A 14,290-nucleotide genomic window follows, 5' to 3' on the forward strand; every position below is an offset into this window, starting at 1 on the left:
TTCCCCAGATTGGCCCAGACGGACCACAGATTGGGAATGAAATTCCCCAGATTGGCCCAGACGGACCACAGATTGGGAATGAAATTCCCCAGACCGATAGGAAAATCCTATCGCAGACGGTGAGTCACGGAAAACCGTGTGGGGCGTCCCCCGATCACCCAAGAACAGAATTTGCCCCTGAAGTAGAGCCGGAGTTCGGCCTGGGGCGAAAGGAAACGGCAGATCGATCCAAAATGAAAGTAAACAAAAACCGGCCGTACTACTTACCCCAGAGAGGTGCCATTGGGGTCTCCCTCTGCGAGGAGGTCTTATCTCAGTTTGATCTCGCTGGGACCTCCAAAATGTTAGACCGGTGTCGCAAGGAAGACTCCAAGGGCCTCGCTCTCATGTAAAAACAATGGGGTTTTTATTATTCCGTGTACACGGGGTCCTCCAAACAGGTGGAAACGGAGAACCCTGAGTTGGGGCAAGGCTGGTGTTTTTAAGGATGAAAACCGCAAAGCAAGCGAGGTTACAGAAGCAGATCGCATTGGTTAGTTTTGAACGGCGCAGGGCTTGGCAGAAGCTGATTGGAGGGGCCCAGGGTTGGGTAACTATGGTGTCCGGGGGTCCTAGCCCGGTCACTGTGTTCCCAGAACTGTTACTTATCTTGCCTAACTCACTGAAACAGAACATCCTGTGGTTTTATGACCAACGGAAAGTCCCTTCTTGCTTTGTACAGATAGCTCGGGGGTTGCAGCTGTAAAGTTAACTCTTTCAGTACAATCTAATACAATCTGATGCAATTAACACAATTTGTGATGGGGCTACCAGATAGGGAAGACTCAGGATGTCAGGAGCTATTACCTCAGGCCCTTGTTTTATGGCCTTTGGGAAGTTAAAACTTAACCTAGTTGGATTTGAAGGGAGAAGGGGAGGGGAAGCAGCAGATGGAACGAGCTTTCTTGGTCTCTTCACCTCCAATAATGATTTAGGGAGGACTGATTCTTTTTCAATTTCATTGAAGAGTTTAAGGAGTGTTTGATTTAAATCTTCTCTAAATTTCTTATAGAATTCAGCCATGAATCCATCAGGACCTGGTCTTTTCTTTGTTGGTAAGTTTTTAATCATATTTTTTATTTCAGTAGCTGATATTGGATTATTAAAAATTGCTATATCTTCTTAATTGAGCTCTGATAGTTCATATGTTCTTAGAAATCTGTCCATTTCCTCTGTGTTTTCTACCCTATGTGAGTAGAGATTTTTCTAAGTAGGTGTTCATGATCTTTTGAATTTTCACAGCATCTGGGGTAATTTCCTTCTTTTCAGTCCTTACTGTGTGGATTTGAGATTTTTCTTCCTTTTTTTTGATAAAGTTGGCCAGGGGTTTATCAGTTTTGTTTATTCTCAAAAAACCAGCTCTTTGATTCATTAATTCTTTGTATTGTCTTTTTAGTTTCAATTGCATTAATTTCTGCTTTGATCTTTACAAGTTCCTCTCTTCTATGAGCTTTGGGTTTGACTTGCTCTTCCTTTTCTAGAAGCTGAGATGTAGCATTAGGTTATTTATTTGTGTTTGTTCCATTTTCTTTATGTTACTATTTATTGCTATATATTTCCCTCTTAGTACAGCTTTCATTGCATCTCGTAGGTTACGGTATGTTGTATCTGCATTTTCATTGTATTATAGGTATTGTTTTATTTTTTCTTTAATTTCACCTATAACCCACTGGTTATCACAAAGTTGTTATTTTCATGTATTTATGCAGGTTTTTTTGCTATTGATTTCCAATTTTAGTGCGTTATGATCAGATATTATGCATGGGATAATTTCAATACCTTTGCATTTGGTTAAGAATGCTTTATGTGTTAATATAGGATCTATTTTGGAGAATGTCCCATGTGCAGCTGAGAAGAATGTATATTCTGATGTGGTTGGGTGGAACACTCTGTAAACATCCACTAAGTCCATTCACTCACAGGTATGATTCAGTTCTATTATTTCTTTGCTGACTTTTTGTCTAGTTGATCTATCTCTTTGTGACAGTGGGGTGTTAAGGTCTCCTATTACAATTGTGTTCTTGTGTATTTGGTTTTTCATGTCCATTAGTATCTGCCTTATATAGTTGGGTGCTCCTGTATTTGGTACATATAAATTTATAATTGTTAATTATTCCTCTTGTACTTTTCCACTTACAAGTATGTAGTGGCTTTCTTTATCTCTTTTAATCATTTTAGGTTTAAAGTTCACATTGTCTGCAAACAGAATAGCTAGCCCTGCTCTTTTCTGGGTTCCTGTCACATAGAATACTGTTTTCCACCTTTTGACTTTTAATCTATAAGTTTCTTTTTGGGTCAGATGTGTTTCTTGTACACAGCATATTGTGGGATCCTGTTTCTTGATCAATTCTGTCAACCTATTTCTTTTGATAGGTGAATTGAACCCATTTACATTTGTGGATATCACTGATATGTACTGGCTCGACTTTGTCATGTTGTGTTCCTGTTGTTAGTTTCCTGCTCTTCTCCCTTGTTTATTTTCTTGTCCAGCTTGGTGGTTTTTCTGTTGTTGTTCTGGAGATTGTGGTCATTTTTATCTCTATCTAGTGTGTCTTTCAGTACTCTTTCTAGGGTTGGTTTGGTGGACATGAAATGTTTTAGTTGTTCTTTGCCATGAAAGTATCTTATTTCTCCATTAAATTTGAAAGACAGTTTTTCTGGGTACATCAGTCTGGGTTGAAAGTTGTTTTCTTTGAGGGCTTGAAATACTTCGCTCCAAGCTTGTCTTAACTTGAAGTTTGTGCTGAAAAGTCTGCTGTGATTCTGCTAGGCTTTCCTTGATAGGTGAGCTGTGTCTTTTCTTTAAAAGCTTTTAGTATTCTGTTTTTATGCTGTATATGGATCTTAATTGTTATATGTCCGGGTGTAGATTTATGTTGGTTGTAACTGTCTGGCATTCTGTATGCCTCACTTATTTGTATATCAGATTTTTCCCTATGTATGGGAAATTTTCTGCTATTACTTCTGTGAATAGTTTAATTATGTCATTTGCATTGACTCCTGCATCTTCACTGATGCCTATTAGTCTGAAATTGCTTCTCTTGGCATCATCTTGAAGCTGCTCGATTATCATTTCATGCTGCTTTGTTGTTTTTATAAGTCCTACCCTTTCATGATTGTTATCTGTGGTCCTGTCTTCAAGGTCTGAAATTCTATCCTCAGCTTCATTTAAGTGGTTTTGCCAGCTTTCAGTAGAGTTTTTTTTTGTTTCTTAGGTCTCTTTGAATTTGTTTCATGGATTCTGCTTGTTTTCTGCATTGTTCATTTAAAGTTTCAATTAATTTCCCAGGCTCCTGTATTTTTTTTTATCTATTTCTTCTCTAGCTATATTGAGCAACTTATTTTCTAAGGTTGTTATTTCTGTCTTTATGTAAGACATTATTTCTAATTTGATTTCTTCTATAGCCTCATGGATTTGTCTCTTTACTCCATTCATGATCTTTTCAGAGATTCCTGGTGTATGACTTTTAAAGTTCTCTATTTCAGTGTTGCCTGTACTTGCTTCTGATGGACTAGATATTTGAGATTGTATTTTGCCTTTTTGTCTTGTCATTTTCACCTTTTGGGTAAATATTTGGTCTTTCAATCCCAACAGTCTCAACTGTCCATAGTGTGAATTTTAGGGTCCTACTGTGTGGTTGATGTTTGTCCAATTGCTGGGTACTAAAATGTAGAGGAGAGCCAGTCACCTTAATTCCTCTTGCAAGGGCCTATTGTTTGAGTCCTGTATTCTTTCTTGGCTAACTAGCCTAGAAGTATTGATGTAGGTCAACTCTTACTTCCTCCTATTGCTATGTCTTCAGGTTGTTGCAGGTCATGAGATCTCCCTGTGTATAGTGTTTGTGTCATTTGAGGCCCTACTGTGTCACTGGGGGTCTCATAATCTCTTTTTAATTTTCTCCAAGTTGGTGGATGCCTTATTGGCTCACTCCTCAACCTGTCTGATGTTTTCTGTATAGAGGAGGGGCTTACCCACTTTCTTGCCAGGTTTTTCCAGGTCTTACAGTTGGAGGGAGTTTTACTTCTGCTCCTACTTACCCACTGCAGACCTCTATTTTAGGGGCAAACTCATCAAACTGACTAGAGCCTGATGAGGTCTTCTGTTTGGGTGAAGGGTCTCCCATCCAGCCAGCACGGTAATCCACTGTAATCCAAGGTTCTGGTAGAAGATCAACTGCAATACTAGGTCCAGGAGGTGGATGGGTTCCTCAAGGGACAGGCCCAGGGTAGCAGTTTGAGGCAGCTCAGTCATGCCATGGGTGTTCCAGGTGTTCCTTCAGGCGGGCCCAGTGGCAGCAGTCTAAGGCGGCTAAGTCCTGCTGGGGCCTCCCGGGTGTCCACAGCTGAGGGCTTTGTCATCAAATATTAGTGAAGGGAATTGATCCCCCATGTCAGCCAAATTTTTGTCTTTATATAGAGACAGAGTATCAAATCACACTGCTCAAGACAAGACACCTGCTGGTGAAACTATGAGTTTTTTATTCCTTTCATCTTCCTAATACAGTTTTATTAGCAGTAAACTCTCTCTCTCTCTCTCTCTCTCTCTCTCTCTCTGTCTCTTGCTTTCTTACTGGAGTCTGAATCAAGCAGTCAGCAAAAGATGGACTGTCCTCTCAGATTCATCTTATTTCCAGCTTCCAAACAACAGCATATTTATGACTTCATTTCCTAACAATTGCTCCACATTGGACCTAATTTATTTGGCATTACATTTAAAAATAACCTGGTGGTGTTGAAATACCACTTCATAAGTTTCCTTAAAGTTAACATTACACACAATTCTTTAATTTTCCTGTAGAACTTCACACAGGTATTTAACTCTTAATCATTGCTGTATCCTGACAAGAAGATAATAGTGAAACCTTTCTTGGAGCAGTATTATCCTACCTGGATTATATGTAATATTTTTATAAAATCTAGATGTACCAAGGATGTTTTCAAAGAAAACAGTGATTTAGAAATAGTGATTTAGAACATTCACTATTCTAATGTATTTTTATGCATATGAGTGTCTTGAAGTAGATATTTGCTTTTTATCTACCTTTTTTCCCATTAAATATTGAAATTAAGATAGGCTCTGAAAATCTTTTGTGGCATCTTCCAAAATGAATAAAACTTCCCAGGTAAACAAAGGCTGTTTTTTACCCAAATCTTAAAGAGCCATATGCATCTATCTACTCTGATAATAATCCGATACATTTTGTCCACAGAGTGCTATGTAATCATCAATATTAATCAGATCATTAGGAGTATGGGGCACCACACAATCAAATGTCTCCAGACTTCTTTTTCTGATAACTACAATCAGGAAAGCATATGGTGTATGGGTTTTGGTAATCATCCAGTTAAACATCAGTCTTTAATATGATTTCTCAGTTCATTAATTATCAACAGATCTTTCTTCAAAGTTGGTGAGTCATTTAGTTTTCTGATTTTCAGGTTGTCTTTAGCACAACAATATCACATTCTTTTGAAGAAAATTGTCTTGCCACAGCCCCAAGAACTTTTTTTTCAATCTCTCCTTCACATTTCAGAAGCAGGAAGGTCATCAAAGTTAAACCTTACTAAGCTCAGCTCATGGAATTTTCAGTGACAATGCTTGGGATAAAAATGATTTTGGAGTTATGCTATTTCCTGCATTTTTCATATTCTGGTAAAATGACTACTGTGATTAACAGAGCATAATTAGATGTCTGTCATCAGCTGCAATATTTACTGGGGCTCATGGTTACCTAATCAGGGCATTTTTCCTTCCTGCTACTTCCACGGGATACAGACAATTAATAGCTGACCCTCCCTCTTTGTTATCTGTCCAGAAATTTCAACTATAATAACCTGATCATCAATTGTTTGCTTAACAGATATTTCAGTGCTAGACCCACTGTGCATATGGTACATAGTTACAGTTTCTGTTTCCAACATGAGACACATACAGAAAGGTGGGCACAATATAGCTTGATAAATACTCAACTAGGCAAAATGTGAAGCACATTCAAAGGTGACCTGGTTCAGAGCTGGAGAGTTATGGTCAGCATCACAATGGAAGTGACATCTTTGGTGGTCAGGCCATACTATTGTAACAAAAAGCTACTGCATCTCAGGTGCTTACTCAGTAAGTTTATTTCTTATGTTCAATCATAATTCCTTTGTCACAACTAGTCTCATGGCCCCACTGAGCAGCAATGGGGCTAGGAGGTAATTTCTACATGCTCAATCAAGAAGGAGTGAAACAAAATTTGAATGCTTAGAATTGTGCCTGCCATAGTCTGTTTCCTGGCCACTGTCCTGTCCTTCTTCCACATGTAGAACTTACTACACATAAATAAGATCAATATCCCAAGCAGTGCCAGCATCAAACACTTAGCCCAGAGTCTTTGAATAAATCATACATGAATGCAAATTTCCTTGGTATGAAGACATATAGACTAAAGAGAGAAGTATCTCTCTTTTCAATATGTGATTGTATAATAGAGCAAGAAAAACTACAATAAATATTTTATTTAGGAAGTAGATCAATAGGCAATGTGTAACAGTCACTAGTCTACAGCAATTAAGAAATCTTACTGGGCAGTCTTTCTGGGGTTGCTTTAACCTGGGCCACTAATTCTTATGTGCTTTTCTTTTTCTTCTTTTTTTTTCTTGTTACTGGGGATCAAACTCATGACCTTTCACTTGCCAAGCAGGTACTTGTGCTACTGAGCTATATCCAGCCCTGGGCCACCAATTCTTAACCAGGGGGCAATTTTACCTCCTAGGGCACATTTGACAATATCTGGAAACATTCTGATTGTTACGGATGTTACTGGTACCTAGTGTGGGGAAGGCCCCTGTCTTAGTTACTTTATGCTCGTCGGTGAGACAAAATACCTGATGCCCAAGTTGGGAAAGGAAAGGTTTATTTCTTACAGTTTTTGGAGGTTTCAGTCCACACTCAGTTGGCTCCAAGACAGGCAGGCATGGCTGGGCTGCAGTTCATGGCACCTCAAACAGCAAGCTGGAACCAGCAAAGAAAAAGACACACCTTCTTCCTGCCATTACATCACATCCTGGCTCCACCCCTTTGTGGGTGGAGCACTGACACCATCAATCCAAGCACTAGACAATGAATGAATAACAAAGGTACAATGCAAATTCATGAGGCCTGGGGGACACAGACATAAACCATGACAGCCCCCTTACCACAAAAAGTTACTAGACCCAAAATGTAACAATACTCAGACTGAGAAGCCCTGACCTGGAGGCAAATCTTCATCCATCAGATCTCAATCTTGTTCCCTCTTTCACAGTGGCTTGTGTTTTCCAAGTTCGTAACTTGTTGGAACATATTTTCTCTTCCCTTTCTCTTTGCAGCGTATCTGAATTTAGCACTAAGCTGTGTATCATTCTTCAGTTTTGCACAAATGTCACTCACATAAGATGGGGTACCTGAGTATCACCTAAAGGGTTGAATAGTCAATACTTGATTATTCTTTTCTCTGATAGTTCAATTCTTTCTAAATCATATTGATTTAATGCTGATTTATTTCTTGTGTCTATACAGTTCTTCACAAGACATAGTTTTCATATCTGTTCGTTGTCTTTCATCTTTTGAATTGTTTTAAAGGAAAAGATTCTGAGTATCTAGGAAAGACTGTTGGTCATCTGTGGAAAAGATTCATTCTGAATATCTTACATGAGCTCAATTTTTAGTGCACCTTTGCTACTCAAAGACTTTCCTAACATAATGTGTTCCTGTATGGAGTATAAAAGAAATTGGTATTTCTAATTCTTCAAAGCCAAAAATCTTTGGTCTATCCTTTCTTTTTCTGTTTAATTCCTTCCTGAGTTCATCTCCTTTAGTAACTTCTTGGCAACTCAGGCCAAAACAAACAACTGCATACCACTAGGTTTTATCTTTCCAGTGTTCTCCTTTCGACCCAAACAAATTCATTTTAAAAGTTCTTTCCAAGAAATCACAGAAAACAACCATTAAATATTTTATCATTTTATAAGTGGGCTAGCATTCTTTTAGCCTTGAATAATGATTTTCTAATGTTTGCCACCACATTGTAAGCCAAAGACATGACATTAATTTTTTTTTCTTGTGGTAGTACCTGGCTTTTGACACCATCTTCTCTATTAGAAGACACTAGGATATACTACAGCAGTAGATACTCCTATAACTCATTGGAATAACACAACACCGCATGATTTTGCTCTCACAAAACCTGCTATGGGCTTAGGTGATTCTTTTTTCTAAAATCACTCAGAGGTTCTTCTCCTTCAGTCTTATATCTTTACATTGTCAATTGAGGCTTCTGAGTTTGCCATAGAAAGAGAAGCAAGACCATGTGAGAGTCCAGCAGAAGTTCTGACTTCTTCATGCTGGAAATGGCACGCATTCCCTTTGACCATATTTCACTGGTGAAAGCTAGAGATATGACTCCACATAACATCACAAAGACTGAGAAGTATGCTTTTCCACATACCCAACTAGAGAATATGAAACTGGATTTGATAGACACAAAATATTGTCTGTTGAGAACTTGATGAATTATAAGGATCTAGCAAAATGAAGAGAATATACAGTAAAGGATCTTCCAGGCAGAGAGGATTACATGTGTGAAAGCCTATGGACCAGCAAGAATGTGGCTGATTGGTGGAATAGATGAAAATGTTCTGTGCTTGGAATGTATGAGGGCAAGGTGGGAAAAAAAGAATAAAGAAAAGTCAGGTAAGAGGTTTCAGAATGCTGATCCTTGTAAACCATATTCAGGAGCAAGGACTTGATCACAAGTTGAGGTTTGAAGCAGAAGAGTGATAATTTCACAAATACATATTTTAACAATCATTGTGGCTTTCCAGAGTCCAAAATGAATTGGAATGGGCAAGGATTCAGTTAGGAGTCTGAGTAGTAGTCTGGGAAAGGGATTTCCTGAACTGTAATAGTTTCAGAGAGGATAGAATGATATGAATAAGCTGAGAGAGGCATAGGAGGGAGGGTTAATAGCAACTGATTACTAATTAGGTATAAGCAGGAAACAGAATCGGGGACTGTCTTGGTTACTTTTCTTTCATTGCTGAGACAAAATGCCTGATGCTCAAAATTAGGGAAGGAAAGATTTACTTATCTTACAATTTTTGGAGGTTTCAGTCCATACTCAGCTGGTGCCAAGGCAGGGTGGTATGGCACAGGGGCAGTTGTTCATGGCGGCCACAAACAGCAAGAGCGAATGGGAAAAAGAGCAAAAAATGCCTTTTTTCCTCCTTTATATTGTTGGTTATATACTATAGTCTTATAATGTTGGTTATGTACTGTAAAGAAAGTTGACCAGGTGAGTACCAGATACACATGTAAGAATGTTAATAGCAGCATTGTCCACAGTCATCCCAAATCATAGATAAATGTCCATCAACAGTAGAAGACATAAAAACATTTTGCTATGGTTGTGTAATGCACAATGAAAATGAGTGAGTCACATATGAATCGTATGAACATAACCTTGATATATAATAAATTTGCCCTGTATAAAAAAATAAAAGGTAAGTTATTATTTGAAGATGCACATTTAATCAATAACACTATGATGAAAAATAAGGCAGTTATTGCCAAAGTGATTCTAGATAGCATCTACTTTTAGGAAATACATAGGAGATTCTTTGTAGCTATAATATTCTAGTTCCAATTCTGGGTGGTAGTTAAGAGCATCTTCACTTTTATTTATTCAGTATACTGTTCATTTATTTTTAAGGACTTACAATTTTTTGTTCATATTAAAAAATTTAAAGAAACATACTTTGTTATTTTTCTGAAGCTCCATCAAAGAGTATTTTATCCTGACCATTACAGATAATAAATTGTGGTCATATTTTTTCCCTCAGGACAGTGTATGAGACAGTGTGTGTTTGTGTTTGTGTGTGTGTTGCAAGGTTCTCAGATGAGATCTTCCTTCTATCCACCAAAAGGTTTAAAGACCCTAACATAATCTCAGATGCTGGGAATGTGTACCTCAATTTGTACCACGGAACCCTGAAGCAAGTTTTCTAGGTCTTGCGCTTTTCCTTCTCATTTGCTCCTTCTGATTAACACTGACAGTGAGGATCTAAAGAGGCCTTAAGACTCTAATGCAATTTGACTGTCCACAGTAGCATGCCATCGTTTATAGTTTCAGTGCCACAGGTTGCAAATTGGGCTACTGTTTCAGTTACTTGCTTGGTGCTGAGACATAATACCTTACACAATTTAAGAGAGGAGAAGTCTATCTTGGCTCATACGTGTAGGGGTTTCAGTCCATAGTCAGCTGTCTCCAAGGCAGGGCAGCATGGCAGAGGAGAAAGAGTGCATGGCTTGGCAGCAGGAAGCAGAGAAAAAAAAAGCTGCCCTCACATGGTGAGAGGAGCAAGTCCGTTCTCTGGGTTGCTTTTCATGAGGGCACTAATCCTACTGATAGAGGCTGATGATTTAATCACTCATGATCAAATCACTTCCCATGGGCCCTATCTTCTGTTAAGTTTGAAGAAATGAACTTTGGAGGAACACAAACATTCAGACCATAGTAGCCATCATCTTAGTTGGGAAACTAACGCAATTTCAAAATCTTCCACCTGAACTGGGAGTTACAGAATATCTAGACATGCTCATTAGGTGTGTTTCTCCCTTGGGCTTCACTGATTTCCTTTTTTGCCTTGTATAAAAGGATTCTACCTAAAGAGATGGAACAGGGAAGGAGATTTTGATTGATTCAAATGTATTTGATGGCCCCCGCCCCCGATTCAGGAAAAATTTCACATAAAAATAATTTAATGAAATTAGTTTCTGGTTTCTTTTCATCTGACACTTCTCCCACTTAAAGCTGGCTGTTCACATAGGTTTATGAAGACTGTACTCCAAGGTTAGCATATCAGGCCTGGCCAGTGATTGTTCATAGGAAGTTAAGGCTTTATTCTGGGCTTCTTGATATGGAAATATTTAAAGCTATAGTATATGAAGTTTTATCCAAATATTTCAAGGAAAAAGACAGACACTATGGTAACTACTATTAAGTCAGGTTATATGGTGGTGAAGTACTAGGTTGCTGAAACAGTCAAGCTTTGACCTCTATTGTTATATTGTTATGTCCTGTTTTATCTCAATCTCCCCCTTATTCTTTAAAAAAATTATTTAGTTATTTCTTATGTTTGTCTTAATTAAGGGGAAAAATTTAAAAAATTAGGATATATATAATAGTAACTCTTTTTGATTTCCTATTAACTTGTTTTGAAGTCCTGTAATACTCCCACGATCTTGTTTTGACTGATTAGACTCTGTTCCATTCTGTATGATAGTATCAAGTTTGAGGGTATAGGCAACTACTTTGAAGGCAATAAGATTCACTAAGATGCCCATTCTGGTTTGACTATTGTCTCCTTTGGAAGTCCTGTAATGTTTACAATGCCTAAGTTTTATTGGTCTTGTTCTCTACTGTTTTGTCCAACTTTATAATATCTAATGAGATAGACAACTCTTTTTAAGGAAACAAGAGACAACGTTGATAACCATCGTTGATAATCTTGTACTCTGTTCTACACCATGTGCTATGTCTATCCTTGGTTTTGACTGACAGCTTTGTTTAGCCATATTTGACTGTATTCTCTCCCCCCCAAAAAAGTAATAAGAACTAAGGAGTAATAAAATCCAAAATGTGTAAATTTTGTTGTAAAAAAGAGAGGGGGAAAAAAAAGAGCTCTAACGGATATAACAGCAAGTGTGTTTAGGGGTGTTAAATAGCTGACTATATCAATGTTTTTGGATCATTGAACACAGCTGTTTGCAGTCTCCCTGTTTGAATGTCCATTTTGTATTCTTTGATACTGTGATTTGAGCAACTATTTTCAAGATGATAATATGTAATCTATTAACAGGTGATTTCCTACTGTTATGTTTTTTTTTGTTTTTGTTTTTGTTTTTTTTTTTTTGTAGTTCTGTATTACGTGTACCCTTACACCGCTTTGTTTTGTTTTGTGTTTTTCTCTTTTTCCTCTTAAATAAAATTTAAAAAAAATTAAAAAAAGGAAGTTAAGTAATGAGTTTCAGCAGTTATTTTTTTTTTTCCTTAGGTGGGAGCAGCCGAACCGGTACTTGTTTTAAGACTCACCCCTGCCGGTGGTTAGGCAGTTGTAACACAGATGCTCTCCTGGGTTCATTCTGTGAATTGTAATTTTGTTATGCAGATGGGCACCATGTTGGAATTAGTAACCTTGGACTAGATCCTTCAAACTATAATCTCTGTTCATAGAAGCCATACTTGATTTCAGTCATGCTAAAGTAATAAACCTCAGTATCCTGGTTCTGGGCTTTATCCATTATTAAAAGGAAACTCACATGAGTTTTAGGAATTTCTAGAGATTCTCTTATGGGTTCTTATTAACAAATTCTGTCAGCTACCACCTGGTGTTCACAATTCTCTTTATTCTTGTTTCAGACTTTTTCAGTGACCTACCATAGGGGTCTGATGACCAGTCATTCTCAAGCATCTCTAAATCCAGCATGCCATACTGATGACCAGCAGAAACAGAAGTTGGGGAGTATAATTCATCCCATCATTTGCATGACCCTGCCAGTCTTGATTACTTTTCTCTTGCTGCTAAGACAAAATACTTGATGCCCAAAATGAAAAAGGGAAAGGTTTATTTAGCTTACAGTTTGTGGAGGTTTTAGTCCATATACAGGTGTTTCTAAGACAAGGTAGTGTGTCTAAGGGGCAGCCCATGGTGGCTGAAAGCAATAAAAGTGAAAGGGCAGAAAGAGAAAAGCACACCTCCTTTCCTCCCTTTTATTGTATCCCAGCTACCTGCCCCTAGGCGGGTGAGGCACTCAGATTGCCAATCCCAGTTCTGGACAATGAACCAATCATAAATGCTAGATTCAGCCACCTCCATGACTGTGTGAGGCTTTGGAGGGACACCCAGACACAAACCATAACAATCTCTGTACTCGGTATGTGAGATAAAAAAATAATTTCTTCTTTTTTTGTCTGTAGTTACTTTCTCCTTAGGGCTCACATGAACCTCCATAAAAGCAATTTCTGGTTTTCCTCTCAGTAACTTTTCCATCACTTCCTAAACCCTTTGAGTTTTAACATCATATTTTTTCACATGAGACTTGTGTTATACCTTAAAGCTTTTTCTACAATGAAATGTTTCTTCACAAGTATAGGAAATTAAAAAACTATGACAGTAATAAAAAGAAGTAGGAAAACTCTAAGATCCAAATAATCCTCCCCAAAGAAATGTGTTAATCATGTCTGGCCATTTGAAAGTTCTGAGTTCTGGCTTGAAATTGATTCTTAAGTGAATAATTTAAGAAAACTACTTGACAAAGGTTTATGGATCCATGTCTTCTTTAGATATAAAATTACTCTGATACGGCGTTGTATTCTGAAGGATAATGGGCACAAAGCCCGGTGGTAATTGGTGGGCCCAGAAAATGACTCTTGAGAGAAGGAGAAAATTTATTATAGGAAAAGGAAAGACAAAATGGCACTGCCAGAGATTATAATTGAGTTCTCTGTATATACTAATACAGAATGTGTTGTACGAAGAAAAAGTAGATGAGACAGACCAGCTATAGGGCTTTCTGGCAAGTGAGATGTGAAAAGACTGTAGTTGGGACAGTCAGGGAGGTTGGTTTTGGCTGTGGGGCTCTAGTTCACCAATGAAAAGACAAGGGCCTGAGCCCAAAGAGAGTTTGCTCTGGGTCAAAGTGCTGATCTGTGGGCTTCCCTGGCACTTGGGTCAGGAGTAAGGAGAGTGATAAGGTGAAACCAGACCATTCTCATTCACTCCTGACTGAGGTGCTGGAAAGTTTTTTCCTCTGCTGCAGGTTGGCATCTGGGCATGAGGATGCATGGGCCCTAGTAAGGATGAAAGATACAAAGTTGCTGTTAGTGTTCCTTTCTCTAGCATCACTCCTTATTTTACTGTTTTTTTCCCAAGTTCTTGCCTCATTGTGCCTTTTTTGGGCCAGAAACCTGATTGAATGTGCTCTTGTTTCATTAATGGTTGAGACGATGGCACTGAAAACAGTTTTCAAAGAGGGAAATCATCATTTAATATCTCTCATCATGATAAATATAAAAAAAGCTTTATCTATTTAACAGAAGATTGACTAAAATTATCTTAGATACCATCTTTTGTTCAGTACCCTGCAGTTCATAGTTTATTAATCCAATTGTAGTTACTGACTTCCCAATGTGTGCCCTAGGTGCAAGAGACACAGAAGAGAACAAAACAT

General features: G+C 38.1%; 1 long non-coding RNA gene across 1 annotated transcript; it reads left to right on the plus strand.

The window, feature by feature from the left end:
- The first annotated feature begins 957 nt into the window (after window positions 1-957).
- Window positions 958-13,022, plus strand: LOC134471492 (uncharacterized). Its single transcript, XR_010040941.1, has 3 exons — window positions 958-1,094; window positions 1,858-1,961; window positions 12,480-13,022. It is a non-coding gene; the product is annotated as an uncharacterized LOC134471492 (long non-coding RNA).
- The last annotated feature ends 1,268 nt before the right edge of the window (window positions 13,023-14,290 follow it).

The sequence above is a fragment of the Cavia porcellus genome, unplaced genomic scaffold, assembly GCF_034190915.1.
Source record: "Cavia porcellus strain 051 isolate PalLab524CR breed Dunkin Hartley unplaced genomic scaffold, mCavPor4.1 scaffold_18, whole genome shotgun sequence".
NCBI classification, from domain to species: domain Eukaryota; kingdom Metazoa; phylum Chordata; class Mammalia; order Rodentia; family Caviidae; genus Cavia; species Cavia porcellus.